Raw genomic sequence first — 17,777 nt, forward strand, 5'->3', positions numbered from 1 at the left:
ACAAGCAGTGACAACATGAAGCAATTCGACCGTAAGACATTCTGACCCTGCAAAGAAAATTAATTTCCCTTTTTGCTGCTGACAATCTTTGCCCCTCGTTACCGACAGTAATCTTTAGAAGCATCAACGCACCGAGACTTTGCACTACTTTGTCTCATTTTAATTGCTTCCAATGAGAAGCATTGTCTTCTGAGCAACAGCCCCTCCCCCTCTTCGCAACGCAGTGATTAGAAAACTTTGCTCCAGCGTCATCCATTTTAATGTCACGCTATTCTCCATTTGAATCCGTTCTGTGAGTTTTCTCCCCGGTCGCTGATAACACGCTGACCCGTCTGTCAGCCAGCCGACTCATCAAAGGTCATTTTCAAGCCACTCGCAGTTCTTTTAAGGACCTCTTTTCTCTGCAGACTTTATTTTCCTCTCCACACAGGATGCGGGCGCCGCGATACATTTGAATAGCTCATTGGCATGCGTCAGGCGGGCGGCGCTGACGAGGTTTATTAAAGGGATCTGGAGCCTGATGCTGTCTCCCCTCATTAACCTCAGGAGCACCGCAGAGAGACACACACACACACACACAGACACACACACACACACACACACAAACGCATCGCATTTACACAGCGATGTTTTGAAAATGATGTCTGCTTCCGCTAAAACGGCAGAACAACCATTTACCACGGCCGTGGTGCAGATAACCGGCCGCAGCATTTCAGAAAAGTTGTACTTCCCCCCCCCCCCCGTTTCCATGGAGACGGGATAGTAGTGTTTTTCAAAATGTTGCATTTTCGGTGGGTCCGAGTATGTTGTGTAAACGGACCCCTAAACACCACGAAAGTATTGTGTTTTCACTTGAAAATATTGTCTTGTAAATGGGATCTTCTACTCAGGAATATACGGTCATTTGAACTGTTTTACATATAAAAACAAAAAAAAAAAGAGTTGTGAGCAGTGTTTCAGAAAAGTTGTGTTTTTGCCCGTTTCCATAGTGACAGGGCCGTAGTGTTTTCAAAATGCTGCATGTGTAAACGGACCCCTAAACACCACAAAAGTATTGTGTTTTCACTTGAAAATATTGTCTTGTAAATGGGATCTTCTACTCAGGAATATACGGTAATTTGAACTGTTTTACCTGTAAAAAAATAAATAAAAAGTTGTGAGCAGTGTTTCAGAAAAGTTGCATTTTTGCCCGTTTCCATAGTGACAGGGCCGTAGTGTTTTCAAAATGCTGCATGTGTAAACGGACCCCTAAACGCAACGAAAGTTTTGCGTTTTCAGTTGAAAACGTTGCGTAAACAGGATCTTCCACTCAGAAATATATGGTAATTGAGCAGTTTTACTCCCCCCCCCAAAAAAGTTGCCAGCAGTGTTTCAGAAAAAATTGTGTATTCTCCCAATTTCCATGGAGCGCGTTTTTCAAAAAGTTTCCATCTCCAGTGGGGACATTGTCGTGTCTGTCATGTAAACGCGGCCCAAACGTCAGGATGAGTGAAGTCTGACCTTCTTCTATCTATTATCACGTGTTCTGTTGTTACGGAGCCGCTCACCTAGACGAGCTCAAGCTTCGAACCCGAGGGTGAACGGACGTAGTTCCATTTGCTGCAGCTGCTGCAGCGGCTCCCCCGACGCTCGATGCACATGTGGTGGGACTAATAGCAGCGCGCCTGTAGTTGGACGCAGGAGACTCGCGTCCAACATCAAGTCTGGCGCGAGTCCATGTTTTGTGGACTCTCCGGGGTTAAACTTTTCTATTGAGACTTTCCTTTTATTATTTTTTAAAGAGTTTTGCCAGAAGGCGGAGAGAAACCAGTCGCGGACAAAGGTTGGATGGTTAGCGGAAACACGAGTTCAGGATGACGATCACAGATTGAACGAATAAACATCCTGCGCGTTCGTCAAATCACGAGTTACATGTACTGCACGCACAGATTTTTTTTAAATCCCCTCGGCTTTCATAAATAAATTAGAAAAAAAAAAATAAATAAAAATAAAAGCCCACTGTGCTACTTGACACCCTGAACAAAACCTTTTTTTTCCCCTCAGTATCCTTCATTATTTTCCACCGTAACAGGAGCGGAACCCAGTAGCATTGCACTGCGACCCTTCACTCTCCCGCCACCAAAAGAAACAAACCAAAAACAAAACACGGGTCCCATTAGACCAGCGGAGCCAAACCTGAGCGGGGGACCGAGCGTAATGACCCAATGTTGTTCCAAGTCCCAGCAGCTTTGAGCGGAGAAGCTGCTGGCCTCTCTCCAGCTCGCTCTCAATTATGAACGAGGACGTCTAAAAACCAGTGGAACTGCAATTCTGGTAAAGAAAAGAGAAAAAGGAAGGTTGTGATGACTGAGATTTTGAAGGCCTTTTGCTCCTATATGTTGAGTAGTTACACCCATGAAAGGTCGTCCGGACATCAATAAGACCTGAGGACAGTTTAAAATAGTCTTTCGCAAAGAAAATAGTAGTTTTTTTCTGTTACTTCAATTGCAGAAGCTTTATCTACATTATGTACAGGGTTCGGCAACATTTAACTTCAGCCTTCAGTCTTCCTTCCTTTGTTTTTTCTTTGTTGTTGCATTTTCTGTTTTTGCATTGTGTATTATTACTACTACTACTACTATTACTGCACACAGGAAAAGTGAAATATTTAGTATCCAGTTTTAGTTGTTGTGCATCACTACCACGTTGCCAACACCTTTCAGAATAATCAAGCATTTATATTTATTATTTTTGTTGATGTCTTAGCGTCACCGGAAACAGCTGAAGATTTCTAAAGCAAGTTCCTGTTGGTTTGTTTTTCGCACCGGAAAAAGAAGAGCTGAGATTTCTGACGTCGGCCAAAGTGTTTCCGGATCACCTCCGAAATGAAATGGAGTCTTCAGGAATTATCTACAAAATCCGCGCAGTAATTATAATCGTATTAACAAAGATACAAACAAACACTCAAACACAAATATATGCCAATCATTTATATTATGTCCTCAGCGGATGTAATGATTAACGATCAGTTTCACAACATTTCAGACTTTTCTCGTGGCTTCAACACTCTTTCTTCGAGAAACTCTGGATTTTTTTCCCGGCAAAATCAGTCAAATGTTGATATTTTTGCCATCTTCGATATCCCAGAAAGCCTTGTGGAAGGGTTTCCCAAAATGACGTCATCAGCAGTTTTGTGTGTAAACATATCGACTTCGGTGTGATCGATTTAGGAAACTGCGGGTTGGAAATGAGTGGAAATGAGCGGCGATGTTCTTGTTTTGGTGTTTTGGTTTATTCTCTGTACAGAAGCGAAACGTTTTATGGGAAGTATATTTCAAAGATTTTTTTCCAGTAGAGTAACTTTATCTTAGGCTTTACAACGGTTAATAAGTACTCGGTATCAGCGACCCGGTATCGGTACTTGGTATCGTCACTTGGTATCAGTACTCTGTATCTGCAAGGCTTTAAAAAAAGTGGTATTGGAGCAACCCAAGCCATAAGGAACCACTAGATGTCAGTAGACAGAACTGCATCACTCCTTTAACCTACCCAGACCCGATGGGGTTATTGTTTTTTTTTTTTTTTTAATGTAGGTCAGATTATCCCAAGTCTTTGGAATAAAAGCTCATTAATTTGATCCGAGCAGAGCATATCTGATCAGCTCTTTGTACTTCTCCACTTTTTCTGAAGCATCACCGAGCAGATGGCTGAAAAAGAGTGTAAACACTTCATCTCCACGCTGCACAGGTGTCAGATTGATAAATCCTTGTTAATCTCGTTCCGGCAGAACGATACTGACAGGATAGCGGCTTATATTTATTCATTTCTTTCACATTTCAAGTCGACAGGTTTCCCCATCAGTGCAGCGATGACACTTTTTCTTTATCTTTGCTGTTATTGTTTTTAAGTACTCTGCGAAATGTCATTTGTCTTAAAAGTTGAGGGGTAGAATAAACTCGATGCCCGCGTCTGGGCGCATCCAGCTTATAAATAATTTGCTGTCTGGAACCGTCGAAGTCCTAAAATGTCTGCGCTGCAAACTAATGTAGTCATCTTTCCGGCGTTTTATCATGCATGCTTCAGCACATTCGGATCAATTACTAATGAAATCCTCTTACTCAGAAGGCCTTCTGGGTAAATTCAATGATTCCCTCTCGCTGTGAGACTTTATTTCTTCCCCTGTCGTTTCATCTTGTTCATCCCCACTTACTTTTTATTTTCACTTATCGTCTGCTCGTCCCTTTTCTATTCCGATACGTTCTTTCCCTGCAGAAGACATTAACATCAACCAAAGCAATCGCTACCAAACACAAACGAGCTGTCTGTCTCGCAGCTTAATGGGATCCGTGGCAATGACTTCGTTTCCTCGGTTTGTTTGCTGTCGTTTTATGTATTTCCAAATAACAGCGAGCACCACAAACTATTTAAATACAAATTGTTTTGGAATGTCTTTTCAGTCTCAGGAATATCCACGTGGAGTCGCTTGGATGGATCCAATCCGGCTCCTCACAGATCGACCTTAAATAGTCTAAAAGATTTTAACCGTCGTGTTTATGAAACGTGTGATTATTCTCCAGTTGTCTGCTCTGTTTCAGTTAGAATAGCTGTAGTAACACGGCACTTAAACCCCAAACTGAAAAGCAGATGGTCCGCTATACAGAAGAAACCCTGAGCAGGGAGCGTCTCCATGGCAACAGCGGCTGATCTCCTTTGACCTCCTCCATGAGGTGCCTCTCCCATCCACTTTGTATGGAACGTTTTTTTTTTCACAATTTGGGAGGATTTATTCGGAGACGTTTTGCCAATAACGTCCCAAAATCCAATCGATTGGTCCTTGGATGATGAAAAATCATCCATGGAGAGTTCATGCAATTCAAGTGAGCCGTTTTTGGGAAACGTTGGTGAAATACATGCATACAAACCAATAAATACACAAATAAATACACGCACAAACTTACCTAATAGATTTGAAAAAAACAAAATTGTAATGAAGTTTTTAATACTGATCATTTCAAAGGATTTAAAATGTGATCAATGTGTCTCTCATATGATGGTTATTCTCACACAATCAGCTTTTCTCTAGAAAGCATCAATATCAAATTGATATCGGTGAAACCAGCGATGATTGTATTTGGTCTCGGATAACAAGCGAACTACTCAATCGGCTCCACACTAACACGTTGGAAAGCACCTGAGGTTTTTCACTGGTTGTGTCCGTCCATCTACCAGAATGCCCTTGGGCAACACGCCGCTCTCTAATTTCGATGAAGGGCGATCGCCTCGCTGAGCGACGCTGGGCACATGAACGTGACCAACAGGGTAAATTGCTATTAGGCTGTTAAAGTGGTGAAAAAAAGAATAATAATAATAATAATGTTCCCTATCAGTGAAGCCCATTCACAGCAGACATAACAAATGAGTGAAAACATCCCGTACACCGACGCTGCCTGCGTGAGCCACATCGCACACCGAAACCCAGCCTCATCTGAGCATAACAAGTGCGTCTTTGTCTGCAAAGCAGTTTTGTTGTCAGACAAAATAGCTGAGCCGACGCTGGTGCCGTTGTAATTACACTTGGGCTCACAGGGAGCCGCTGGTTAAGCTCCTACAAGCTGAGAGTGAAAGCTGAGGGGAAACACAGACATCAGAACAACAAGAAACTGTCACACCGCAATGTTGTCACAGAGAGAGACGGCGAGAGACAGAGGGAGAGTGCGTGAGCGGGGAAATCACAGTTGTTTCAATGCAGCATTATTAACCAAGCCACTGAGAAACAAGAGGAAAGAACGAGTGCAAATCTGCAGAAGAGGGGAAAAAAACAAAACACAGAACAAGAATGTCAGGAAAACAAGAGATGAGCCGCGAGAGCACAGCTATTCCAGATCATTCCGGAGGAGCTATTTCACACGCCAGATGTTCCTCTCACCGTTAATAGCATCTAAATTTGAATTAGACTTCAGGATTCTGCATGTGTGTCTTTTAAAAACCTCAAATAAACGGACCCTCAAGTGAAATGGAGCATTTTGGTGGCTTGGATCTGGACTGTCACAGTCACACACTGCCAGTGAAGCTGCTCAAACACTTCCTGTGCGTCCACGCCGCCACACACATTCACACACGTTCACACACATTCACACGTCACATTCACACGTCACATTCACGTCTCTCCACTAGTCCACGGTCATCCTTTCACTGGTATCGTGCAATATTTCCCCTTTTTCTCTGAATAACTACTCGACTGTCAAATACCTGCTGCTTTAAAGTATTTTTTGCACGTATTATTTACTTATTTGGCCCACCTCTACAGTCGTACTCAGTCACCGGTATGCTGTATATTGATAATATGTTTCATGGTAGTCTTCTTCTGTATCTGGAAAAATGTATATTTGGCTTCTTTTTCTAATTCTCTGCTGCAAGTGAACAAGTGAATTTCCCCGTCGTGGGATGAATAACGTACAATCTAATCTAATCTGCGAGCAGTTTAGGGCCACTGATTCCCCTCAAACTCGGGGTTTTTTTGGACTACGGGAGAAGACAGCAGCAGTATTCTCGGAGAAAAGCCCCGATAACGTGCAAACTGCACACGGTAAGGCTGGAGACGCAACCTTCTGTGGTGAGAATGCCAACCACTGCCCACTGACCCAAATCAATCAAGCCGCCATCGTGTTAGAGCGGGAGTCTGCAACCTGCGACTCTATGGCTCCTCTGTAATGGCTCTCTGAGGCCATCAGAAAATATAAGGTATATTGATCTTATTTTAACGTTATTTGCACATTTCTGTGAAACGACTCTTGTCTTGTGGCTAAAAGTTGCTGGAAAAAAAATGTATTGAATAGGTAAACTGGCTAAAATGTATGAAGAACAGACTAAATTTGTAAAAGGGTCAAAATGGGTAAAACCGTGTTTTACAGGTAGAGTACAAAAAGGAAACAAGGAAACTGACTGAGAGTCAAAACAGTTGAAATAGGTAACGTTGCTAGAATAGCAAAACGACGGCAAAAACAGACGCGCCGTGTTCTACATTGTAGTCATGAAACAACAGACACGCTATCCTTATTTTGAAGCTTAAATACTGCGACGCCAAACAAATCTGATTTGGTAGAAAAGAAGGAAAAAGCGGATTGTTGGTCATAAAGGTTGCGGACCTGCTAGAAGGAATTAATGTGAGTAATCCACAAATAGGACTGGAACCAGGGACTGTCAGATGTGGTGGTAATCCCTGATCCACAGTGTGTCTGCCTATTGACCTGTTTTACCTTCGTACCTGAGCAGAGGCGTCTGTTTTTGCAGCGATCACCTGGGTCTTCCTCCTGATACATCTAAATCAGGTTTATCAATCAAAGGAAGACATGATGAAGAAGAAAAAGAACGACTACAATGTAGAAAAATGGCATCACAGATAGAAGGGTTGAATTTATTTGTAGACGATACTGGACTTTCCGTGCGAAATGTCCAATCCAGGACTGTATGGTCGTTTTCCTGAATCCTAAAGTTACTGTCAGAGTTTTTACTTCAAACACGCGAAGTTATCGAGACCGTGACTTGTGATTTTGGCCTAAGTTGCTGATTAACGTGAAATTTTACCAACAGATTCTGACTTCTTTCAAAAATCCTCTTCAATTACAGATTTAAAAAGTGGATATGTGTGTACGCATACGATGAGTTTTATAAAAACGGATTTAAACAAAACTGGCAATGAAGAAATATGATTCTTCTTTCTCTGTTAAAACATACAACTGAGTTAACTAAAATAACTTCATGACGGACACCAGTTTGTTCTTGAACTTCGGTTGTTTTTCTTTACATGTCCTTGCATAAACGCTGGCTGCCGTCATTGCACACTGTGAAGGTGGAAGAAGCGGCGAGGCAGTTTGCGCCTGAAGCCTTCGCGGAGGACACGCCGATGCAAGACACTTCCACTGATTGTTCGCGCTCCTTGATTGCAGTTGAGAGTCATTTCATCCTGTAATATTCTCCTAAAGTTGTCTTAGTGTCCCTCTCAGAGGAGCTGGAGTAGTTTCTGTGTGGGTGGGAGGGGGCCGGCTGGCGGTGTGGTAATGACCACCGGGTGATGGGGGGTGGGGGGGGGGGGGGGGGGGGGGGGACTTGGGGGGGGGGGGGGGGTAATACCGGGCTGAAATCCAGGATTGAAGAGAGCTGCTTCAAAGCCCTCATTTATCCATTTCTCCTTGTCTTGATTGTATGTTTTTTTAATTAACTTATACCACTTATAGCCAATTGTGCAATCACAATATGAAGCTTATCTGAATGTGCTTGAGCAGCAGTGAAGCTCTGCTGCGCCGCTCACCTTCCACAGCCATTACTTCGCCATTGATTTGACTTTCAGGGGCCATTTTGTCTTGAAGTTGACTAACGCTCCTGTTTTAGAGGGATATTTAAGTGGTGGGGAACATTTACATGTATGATTCGTTCATTGAGCGGACGCTTTGTACGTACCGTTATCGGGTTTCGGGTATCAGGTATCGGGTCTGATACTGCACGGAGGACAAGCGTCAGCAGCAGGTCGAGAGGAGAGGACGAGCGCCGTCCGCAGTTTGGAGATTATTACTATTAATGAGAACGACAAAAGTAAGTGCCTCTAATTACTTGGTCAACAGCCATTTGCTGCATCAACTGATAATCCCGAGGTATTCTTTCCACACCAGGTTACTTGGTTTTCAATTAGCCGAACTCCCAGCCTGTACGGTGGATTGTAGACGGCGCTGATCCAGTTATTAACCCGATTTATCCGTTTGCCTTCCACAGCTGTGAAGACGTAGCTCCTTTCAGTTTCCCCGTTCCTGACATTCTCCCGTATTGACCGAGTCGTTTTCCGCCGGGGCGGCCCGCATCTTAGTGCCGCTGTCATTGCGCCGACCTTGTCAGGTGGAGCGGCGGCCGAACGGACGCAGCTGCTCGGCAAATCTATATGTGTAATTAAGGATCAGGGCTGGTGATTACCTGTATTTGATCAATAGCACACCCAGTCATATCCTTTCTTCCCCAGGCACCCAAAACACACACACACACACACACACACACACACACACACACACACACACACACACACACACACACACACACACACACACACACACACACACACACACACACACACACACACACACACACACACACACACACACAACGTGAAGCTTTATCTAGAAAATAGCTTTATTGTTGACGTGTAGGCCTCAGCTGTAAGCGGCACGCGGCTCGTAGATGGATCTATCTATCTATGTAATGGAAGATTATAGCGTCCTCTCCAGTTAATTGCATATGTTGATAGATCACTTGTGTACCGCCCAAGCTGTTGCGTCACGCATGGCGCGCTCCCACAATTAGAAAAAGGGAGCCCAAAAAGGGACCCGACCGAGCAGAACAACCTTCATCATGTCCCATTTTATTTTAATAAATAGATTGTTTATTTTTCCCCCCCGAGAGCGAGCGGCCCAGACCGACACTCATTAAAGCTTCTTCATGCAGGTTGTCAATTATTAATTCTCTCATTTACGGCCGTCTATTAGAATGCACGGCTCATGGCACACAGGAGGGACTGTGGCAGGCTTTGTGAACACAATTCTCAGCGAACAAACGCCTCCCAATAAAAGGAACCTTCACCCATTGAACGAGCCTTTCATAACGCCGGGAAATACGATGGGCTTGAAGATGGCTTCCTTTTCTAATTGATGGTGACCTATTCCAATGCAAAAGGCACACAATAACAGAGAGGAGTTTGTCTCCGTCTTGGGGGAAATCACGGAACAATGCACCGACAAGGCATCTCGCTCCTTTCACTGCTCGGAGCCCCGGCAGGAAGAAATATAAATAAATAAATAAATAAATCTTTGGTGAGAGGACGCTGCTCCCTGATGTGTACACATACATATGTAGGAGGTATTGAAGGAATGAAGTGCAGGGTGCCGGCGGAGGATCTGTGCGACGACACAGGATTCTGCGGAAAACTGCAGTTGGAATTTTAAGACAGTGTCATGTCCGATGATGTCACGGAAAAAACATGTCATGAGCATGTTTGGCCACTAGGTGGCGCAGTTGTTTGTTTTCGTAATGAAGTGACACACACATGCAGCAGAGAACAATACGCTATAAACATGAAAGTTACTCTACCAGAAAAAAAATCTCCTGTCACTTCTGCATAGAGAACAAACCGTTATTTGTTTGAACAGGAATCTTGATGCGTTTCCATGACGATGAGAAAAAAAAACAAAAAAAACAGGCATCGCAAAATATGAATTATGGAAATATGTGTTTGTCTGAGTGTAATGAGGAATTTTATTCTGAAAGGTATTGACGATGTATTAGAGATGGACGTCAACAAGGAAACGAGGAAACATTTTTATTGACCATCTACTGAGCATGTGCAGAAGGACTAGTCACTACGGCCATGATGACCAGGACCAGAGGCAGGCTTTCAGAAAAGTTCCCTCGGTTTCCATGGAAACGGGGTCAGAATGTCGTCAATACGTTGTTATTAGTGGCTCCAAGCTCCGTTGTCCTGAAAACGGAGACCCAGAGCTATTCTTTACTTTTTGGTGTGTTTCATACCAAAATAACTTGTTGGTAAACGTGGGTCAACTTAATTATTTTCCTTTAAGGTAAATGATTTTCAGAAAATCTATTGTGGACTTGCTCGTGTGCTTCGTGGTAAAATCTTTTCTTGGTAACGATTGTTTGGATTTGTTGGCAACAGACGACAGCGGCTGTTGTGTAAATGATTCATTAGAAAACATATTATTTGAATGACTTGCGGCAGTTTGCAGGTCTAAATAGGATTTATTGTGTGTATCATTATCTTTACTGATCTTCACTGATAAACACGATTTTTGCTTTATTTATATAATTGCATTTTTTCTTTTATCTTTTTTGCCTGTTCGACATCAATTTTGACCGAATGCAATCATTTGGAATGTTTTGTTTGTTTTTTGATGAATCGATCCACAGGAGAAGCGATGTCCTGTGGCGTGACGGATTAGCTCTGTTACAATTGCTTCTTTCATTTATCCATATTTATGACCTTTTTATCATTTCAAGGCGACTCACGGTATTAGATATGAATACTCGGCTTACATCCATCAGAAAGAACTTACTGGAAAATATTGGAGACAAAGTAAAGCATTCATGCAGCGGTGCCCGACACTATAAGTTATTTTACGAAATTTAAGACTTTTTATGAACAGAGAAGAAATATGTAAGACGGACAAATATATCACTCGCTATTAACTGGTTAAGGTGCAGAAGAAACAACAATCTGGGTTTGAAAAATGACACAAGGCGAAAGTTGATATTGCAGTCTCTTACATTTTGGCGTGATGTATAGTGTTTACCCAAACTGCAAACGTTTAAATCGATACAAGAGGCGGGAAAAACCTTTCAGGTTCCTGGATTTTAACATATTGTCCGTGTCTCTCATCGGCGGCGCGTTTTCAACGTCTTGTGTCCCTGCTGAAGACTTCAGATTATATATATATATATAAATATCTATAAATGTCAACAACTTCAAAGTTTTCATTTGTTTTGTTGCAAGATAATACTCACACGCATACTCTTATAAAAATAATAATAATAACAATAATAATAATAATTATTATTATTATTATTATTATTATTATTATTATTATATAAATAAATAACATAAAATTTTATCATATAAATTATTATTATTATTTTCACATGCTTTTGATTAAACACTAGATTTTCTTCATTTTTTTGAAGGTAATTCCAACTTTGTATACAGAGAGGAAGGGGTTGAAGGTATTTTATTTCAGGTCCTAATAGAACATAAATAGTGTTATAGCATATCAACTTTGATTAAAAACACAAGTATCTAAAAATACTGTGTAAAAACTGATATTTCTCATGAGATTCCGGCCCCAAACTCATATTTTGGTATTGAGATGAGATCAATTCCTTTGAATGATGCAGCCGCTAGATTAAGACATAGAAATAGTGTTTTTAGTATTTAGTGTGATGGAAAAACTTTGAGGGCTTTTTTTTTTTTTTCTTTCGAGGAGTTCTACCAAAAGCTTTTAATAATATAAGACATATTTTTAATGCCGCAGCAAAACGGATCGCCACATTTCTTCACCAGGACATCCTCCGATCGGCGGGATCGATCCGAACACCTCCTCGCTGTAGAGCGCCATTAAGAAGCAACGACAAATCAACCCAACGCTGATGTCAGCTTGAAGAAAACCACAAAGGCGTATTGACGGGGAGAAGAAGCAGCCGCCGCCGCCGCTCGACGATACGAAAGCATAAAGATGATTAAATAACTCGTGCTCATAAACGCGGCGCTAACCAGACAAACAAACACTCATCATTCCAACGGGAGCGCCGCGATGAGAGAGAAGTACAGTCTGACGGGAAGAAATGAGAAAAATCAGGCTGGATAACGACGCTAAAGAGACGAGACAGTGTCCTACAGAGACGGAGGCGGACCAGTGCAGAGATTGCTTTATATTGGTTGGGGATGAGGAGGTCTGGAGGAATCCAATTTGCAGGGTGTAATTTCCATTGAGAGGATTCCTCAATAATGCAGACCCGACCAGCGCCGGTCAAGTCAACTGGCTTTCAATTAGCGCCGGTGATGGCGAGGTCGCGCCGTAAACCACCGACCCGGAAAAATATCCCCGTCCAGTCGCCCAACGGCTCCAGGGTCTGAGGATATATCAGGGAATCGCACCGTTAACCCTCCCCTGCACTCTGACCTCTCAGACAATCGACAGAAAACCCCCTTCGTTATCGTCACTGTGATACTCCAGCAAATACAAGAAATTCTATGTACTAATTTAAGAACCGTCGCAACACGCGACAACTGCGGCGCTGCATCGAGTAATAATGGAATAAATGTTCAACTCATTATGTAATAACGCAGCATTTTGTAATACAATTCTTGAACACATTTTCAATCGGCACGACTTTGGAAATACTTTGGTTCGCTCCTCCCGGACTGGGTTGTACATATTTTAATATTTTAATATTCATATTTTACCTCTGCCGTATTATATTTTCTACCATTCTGTGTGTTTTTTTCCTGCTGTCACTGAGGTTGCTGCCACAACATATTACTGCTGTTAACACTGTGTTTTAATAGAGTAACAATAAAGGACTATTCTATTCTATTCTATTCTCTTGAACTTTGCAGGTCATCTAAAATGTTCCACCTGATTTAGAGTCCTGCGTTCTACCATTGCTCTGTTGGCAGGACGTCAGCAAATGCAAAGAGTGACATATAATTCATTATTAAACCACGTCTATGGTAAAAAGGATATATCTATTAAATTATGCACCAAATTGCACCAATTAAAAAAAGGCGGAACACCCACATTTTGTAATAACTGTCTAAATGTGTAAGAAGTTATATTGCAAAATGTGGCAACGTTTATATAAGAAAATGTGCTCAAGAACTTTATTCCAAAATGTGGCGTTATTACATAATGAGTTAAAAATGTATTCCGTTACTACATATTTGGCCGTTATTGCATAATGCGGCGCTACAAGAACCGCCTCTCGCGTTAATAATTCTGCTCCACCGCCACTGAAACAGTTTGTAGGAACTTTACTCTGAAATAACAAGCAGAACTTCCTGCGCCGCCCCGTCCCAAAAACATCCTCCACCTTTTCCTATCAAGCTTTCGAGCTCTGGATTCAGTTTCCAGTGGAGTATCTGTTCTCCAAATCTGAAAAAAACACATTATGGAAAACCAGCTGTGTCAGCATTAATCTTTTCGAAATTGTCCATTACGCTGTTGTTTAGTGTTTTGTATGAATTTTAGGAATCCAGGTGATGAATTTTAATAGTTATTACTGAAATTTTACTGCAGGTTATATTTATATTGTGTGTTTCAATATCATCGTCTTGCTCGTTGTTTTGTTCGTATAATGTATGGCACAAGATTATTTTAATATTCTGTATGAATTTTATAAAACCAGTTGATGAATTTTAATACTTATTACTCCTGTTATTAATTTATAATGTAGGTTATATTTGTTATGTTATATTATGCCACGGCTAAAATGTGGTACAAAACATCTTTGCTTTAAGATGAATGTTTTCTGAAAAGTAAATAAAGTATTTACGTTTACTCCCACGTTACTCCTTCATCTACACCTTTAGAATGTTCACCTTCTGCTGGAGCTTTTCGTCTTAACAGCCGCCGAGACCCAAAGGGACGGAAACAAACCGTGTTTCTTGTCGTCTCGCACTCATTTAGTCAACTGAAAGCTCCCAGTTGACTTTTTGGTTAGTCCATTTAAAGTCTTTTTCCAGAAAAGGAAGATTGAATGAATCTAAAAAGGACTCCGAACTCATTTGGAAACATTTAAACCAGACGTTTGTCTGAAACTTCGTACAGGTTTGCGTCCCTCTGCCACCACTTTAACTCTGTGACTTTGCCCCGTCGAGGTTTTGAACTGAGACGAGAGACGCCGCCGTTTCGCCGTCGAGGTTTTGAGGCGACGCTTCACATTGTTTTCCATTTTGAAACGAGGTGCGAGTCAGTGGGGATGTAAATCAGTTCAAGGCGGACGACAGTACTTTGTGTTCACCATGAAGGGAAAGAAAACATGTTTTTTTCTTAAATTCTTAGTTTCACGATGCCGTTTGTTCCTTTATACGTATTATTTTCTAGGGATGCACCGATACCACTTTTTCAAAAGGCAAGTACAAATACGAGTACTAACCTTTGGCTCCTTGCTGATTAAATGACATTGAGCCTGAAAGGAAATATGAAGGAAATGCATTAATTATGGTTATATGTTTTTTTTTTTTGAGAAATGCTGATAATGCTGAATCTGGTAACCAGGAAACGTTTTGGGTTAAAAAAAAGCCTCAGATCTTTTAATCTGCTCTCGGAGCATCGACTGGGACCGTCCCCGCCCGAACACGGCCCACAACAGCCATACGTGAGTGCGCACGACGACAGATCCCAGCTGCTCCATTTAATGCTTCATTTCAGCCTCTTTGATGTCCCATTGCAGTCAGACGCCTCCATTAAAACACCGACTGTGTTTCTAATTCTCCGGGAGACGACTCAATCAGAATCGGCGAAATGTGTTTGGTGACACCGTGCACCCGGCACCGGGACTTCCCCACAGGCTAATGTAAACACACACACACACACACACACACAAACGCACACACACACACACTGAGACAGTTGGCTGGTTATGAAAGTGGCTCTCTTGGCATTATCTGTATCTGTGCACAACTACTTGAGTGACTGTGGCTGTTTTGTTTTGTTTAATTATTTCATTCACTGCAAAATAAAGAAATTATATAATGTAATATAATGTAATATAATATAATATAACACAAATTAAGATTAAAATAATGATTCAATACAATACAGAACAATAGTTTTCAAAGTCCTGAATGAAGGGGATCACAAAGAAGATTAAACTTATATATTCAGCCCCTTTATCTCCAATAATAATTTCCCATTGAAAGTTTAAAGCAAACAAGAAAAATGAAACCAACAAAATGACTCTAAAGTCGGATAGGCCTGCATCGCCACTCTCACTTATATCATAGTTATGCTTCTAAATAACAAACAGACTCCTCCATCATTTGTTTGTGTTTCAATAAAATCCTTGTTTTAATGGCCTTTTTAAATCTATATTATATTATATCGTTATATTGATTCACACTCTTTTACTGAATCGCAGCGTTCCCTTCCTTTGCTTTTACCCGTTGGTTTGTTGAAGAAACTTTTCTGTTTTTGCAAATCTATTTTGAACATTGATGGGTAAAATGTAATAATCTGCAGACGACTATAATCTACTAAGTCGTTGTGTTTCTTGGCTGTTTGGTGTGTTTTCAGCGTTTCTGCCATTCCTGTGTAGACGGACATTGTTTTTCAGGAAGTTTTGCCGCATATTAATTCACTCATTAATGTTTTCGCCTGAAAGATCTTTCACTTTTGAATGAATTCCCACGTTTCGGTGAGTTTTCTTGAAGCACCCTGGGACTCCTCGTCTCTTTCTGTCCGCTCTGCGAGAACGTTCCACTGGATCTTTCACTGCTCCATCTGGCTTCGTCGTCAGATGCCTCAGTTGCTTTATTTACCATCTTTTGTGTCTCAACACTTCCTCATTTTCCTCAAAGGAGACGTTGCCGGACCCTCAATATGTCAAGTGGTGGGGGGAAAACGTTAGAATCCCAACACTCGGCTGAAGATATCACTGAAGTCGTGTTTGTTCTGCCCGGACAGCCTCTTGTGCGGGAAATGAGAAACACCCCTCACGTCTGGCAACCTCCACTCGTCCTCCAGTTGTTGTTGACGGAAAGTTTGGTTGTTTTTCTTTGTGAGTCACAAAGTCAAGTTTGTTCACAAAGAACAAACTTATCCGCTCGTCGCAGGGAACTTCAAAGACTCGAGAGCTGTTAAGATGAATAGAAATAAAAAAATAAAAACAAGTGATAGACCATCTTTCCTCACATTCTACAGGAAAACGCTCGCTGTTCATTCGCTTCACACGTTAATTGGAGCGCTGTGGGCCATTTCCTAAAAATCAAGCTCTTTTTTTCTTTTTTTTTTACATTATTTATACAAAGGAAGCTCACAAAGCACACATTATCTTTTTTTTAGGGCGGGAAAAAAAAAATCTCATTACAAATGATATTTTATTAATGTATAAAGATTAAATGAAGACTTTTGCCTCGTGGTTGCTGTTAATGTACTTTACCTTAATCCTCCAGGTTATTTGTTGTGAACTGATTATTTGTGTTAGATTGCTAAATGTCACGGAGGACCGACTGCAACTCTCCCGTGACCCACTTTAAATGGAGCGAGATGCAATCAAAATTAATAAGTGAATATTAGATTTCGGAATGCTGCTTAATTTGCTCGCAAAAATAACCAACAAAACCATACCCTTAAATATTTATCGGCGATGAGGTGGGTTAGCTGCTCGATCGATCTAATTATTTCCCGTATAAAGTCCAATTTGTGTCGCCTCGGGCTCACTGGGGTGTAATCACCACAGCCTGCGACCGTCGGTATTTTTAACTTGAAGAGCAGAAGAGTTTCTCTTTCAGTCAAGAAGAAACACAAAAAGCTTGATATGGAGCCGCCGCGTTCTTCTGGATCTTTTGTTATTGCGGGAAAAAAACCGACGTCCATGATTTGTTCAAACACTTTGTGTTTACGGCTGACGAAGAGGAGCCCCCTCTGCCTCGACGCATCTCACCTGCGGGGAACAAACGCGAAGGTTTACGAAACCTCCAAACTGAGGCAAACCGTTAATGCTGTTCCGTCGTCTTGTTGCACAGACGTTTAAGAAGCTCACATGCGGTTTCTGTGTTCGGGAAATCTGTCGGCTTTGATTTGAGCAAAGGGAAGGTGCGATGTCTGGTCTGAAGACGACGGAGACGGAGAGGCTTTGATTGACGTTGGGAGTGAGGAAGAGCACGAGGAGCTGCTGCGGTCCGTCAATGCACTGGATAAAAGGCCTTTCTCAAAACAAGAAGAAAAAAATATCTAAAACTACTTTTATGTTGGTATAAGTGAAAAAATCTGCCAAAAGAACAAGTGAAAATGGTCTTGGTAAGATTTCTTGAAAAAAGCGGTGATAATTAGAATATTGAGATCAGAGCAGAGCTGCCTGATTGTGGGAGGAGTCAAAGGGAGGGCCTACCTTGATTGGGATTGGCTAAACCCCCGATGACACTATATAGGGTTTGATTCCTGATTGGCTGGTTGGAGCAACACACTTTTTAAAACCTGAAACAAGCCAGGGACAGAGAGGACAGACTGTCTTCACTTCTGGGACGTCGT

This window comes from Lipophrys pholis, assembly GCF_963383615.2.
Source record: "Lipophrys pholis genome assembly, chromosome: 15".
In the NCBI taxonomy this organism is placed as follows: Eukaryota; Metazoa; Chordata; class Actinopteri; order Blenniiformes; family Blenniidae; genus Lipophrys; species Lipophrys pholis.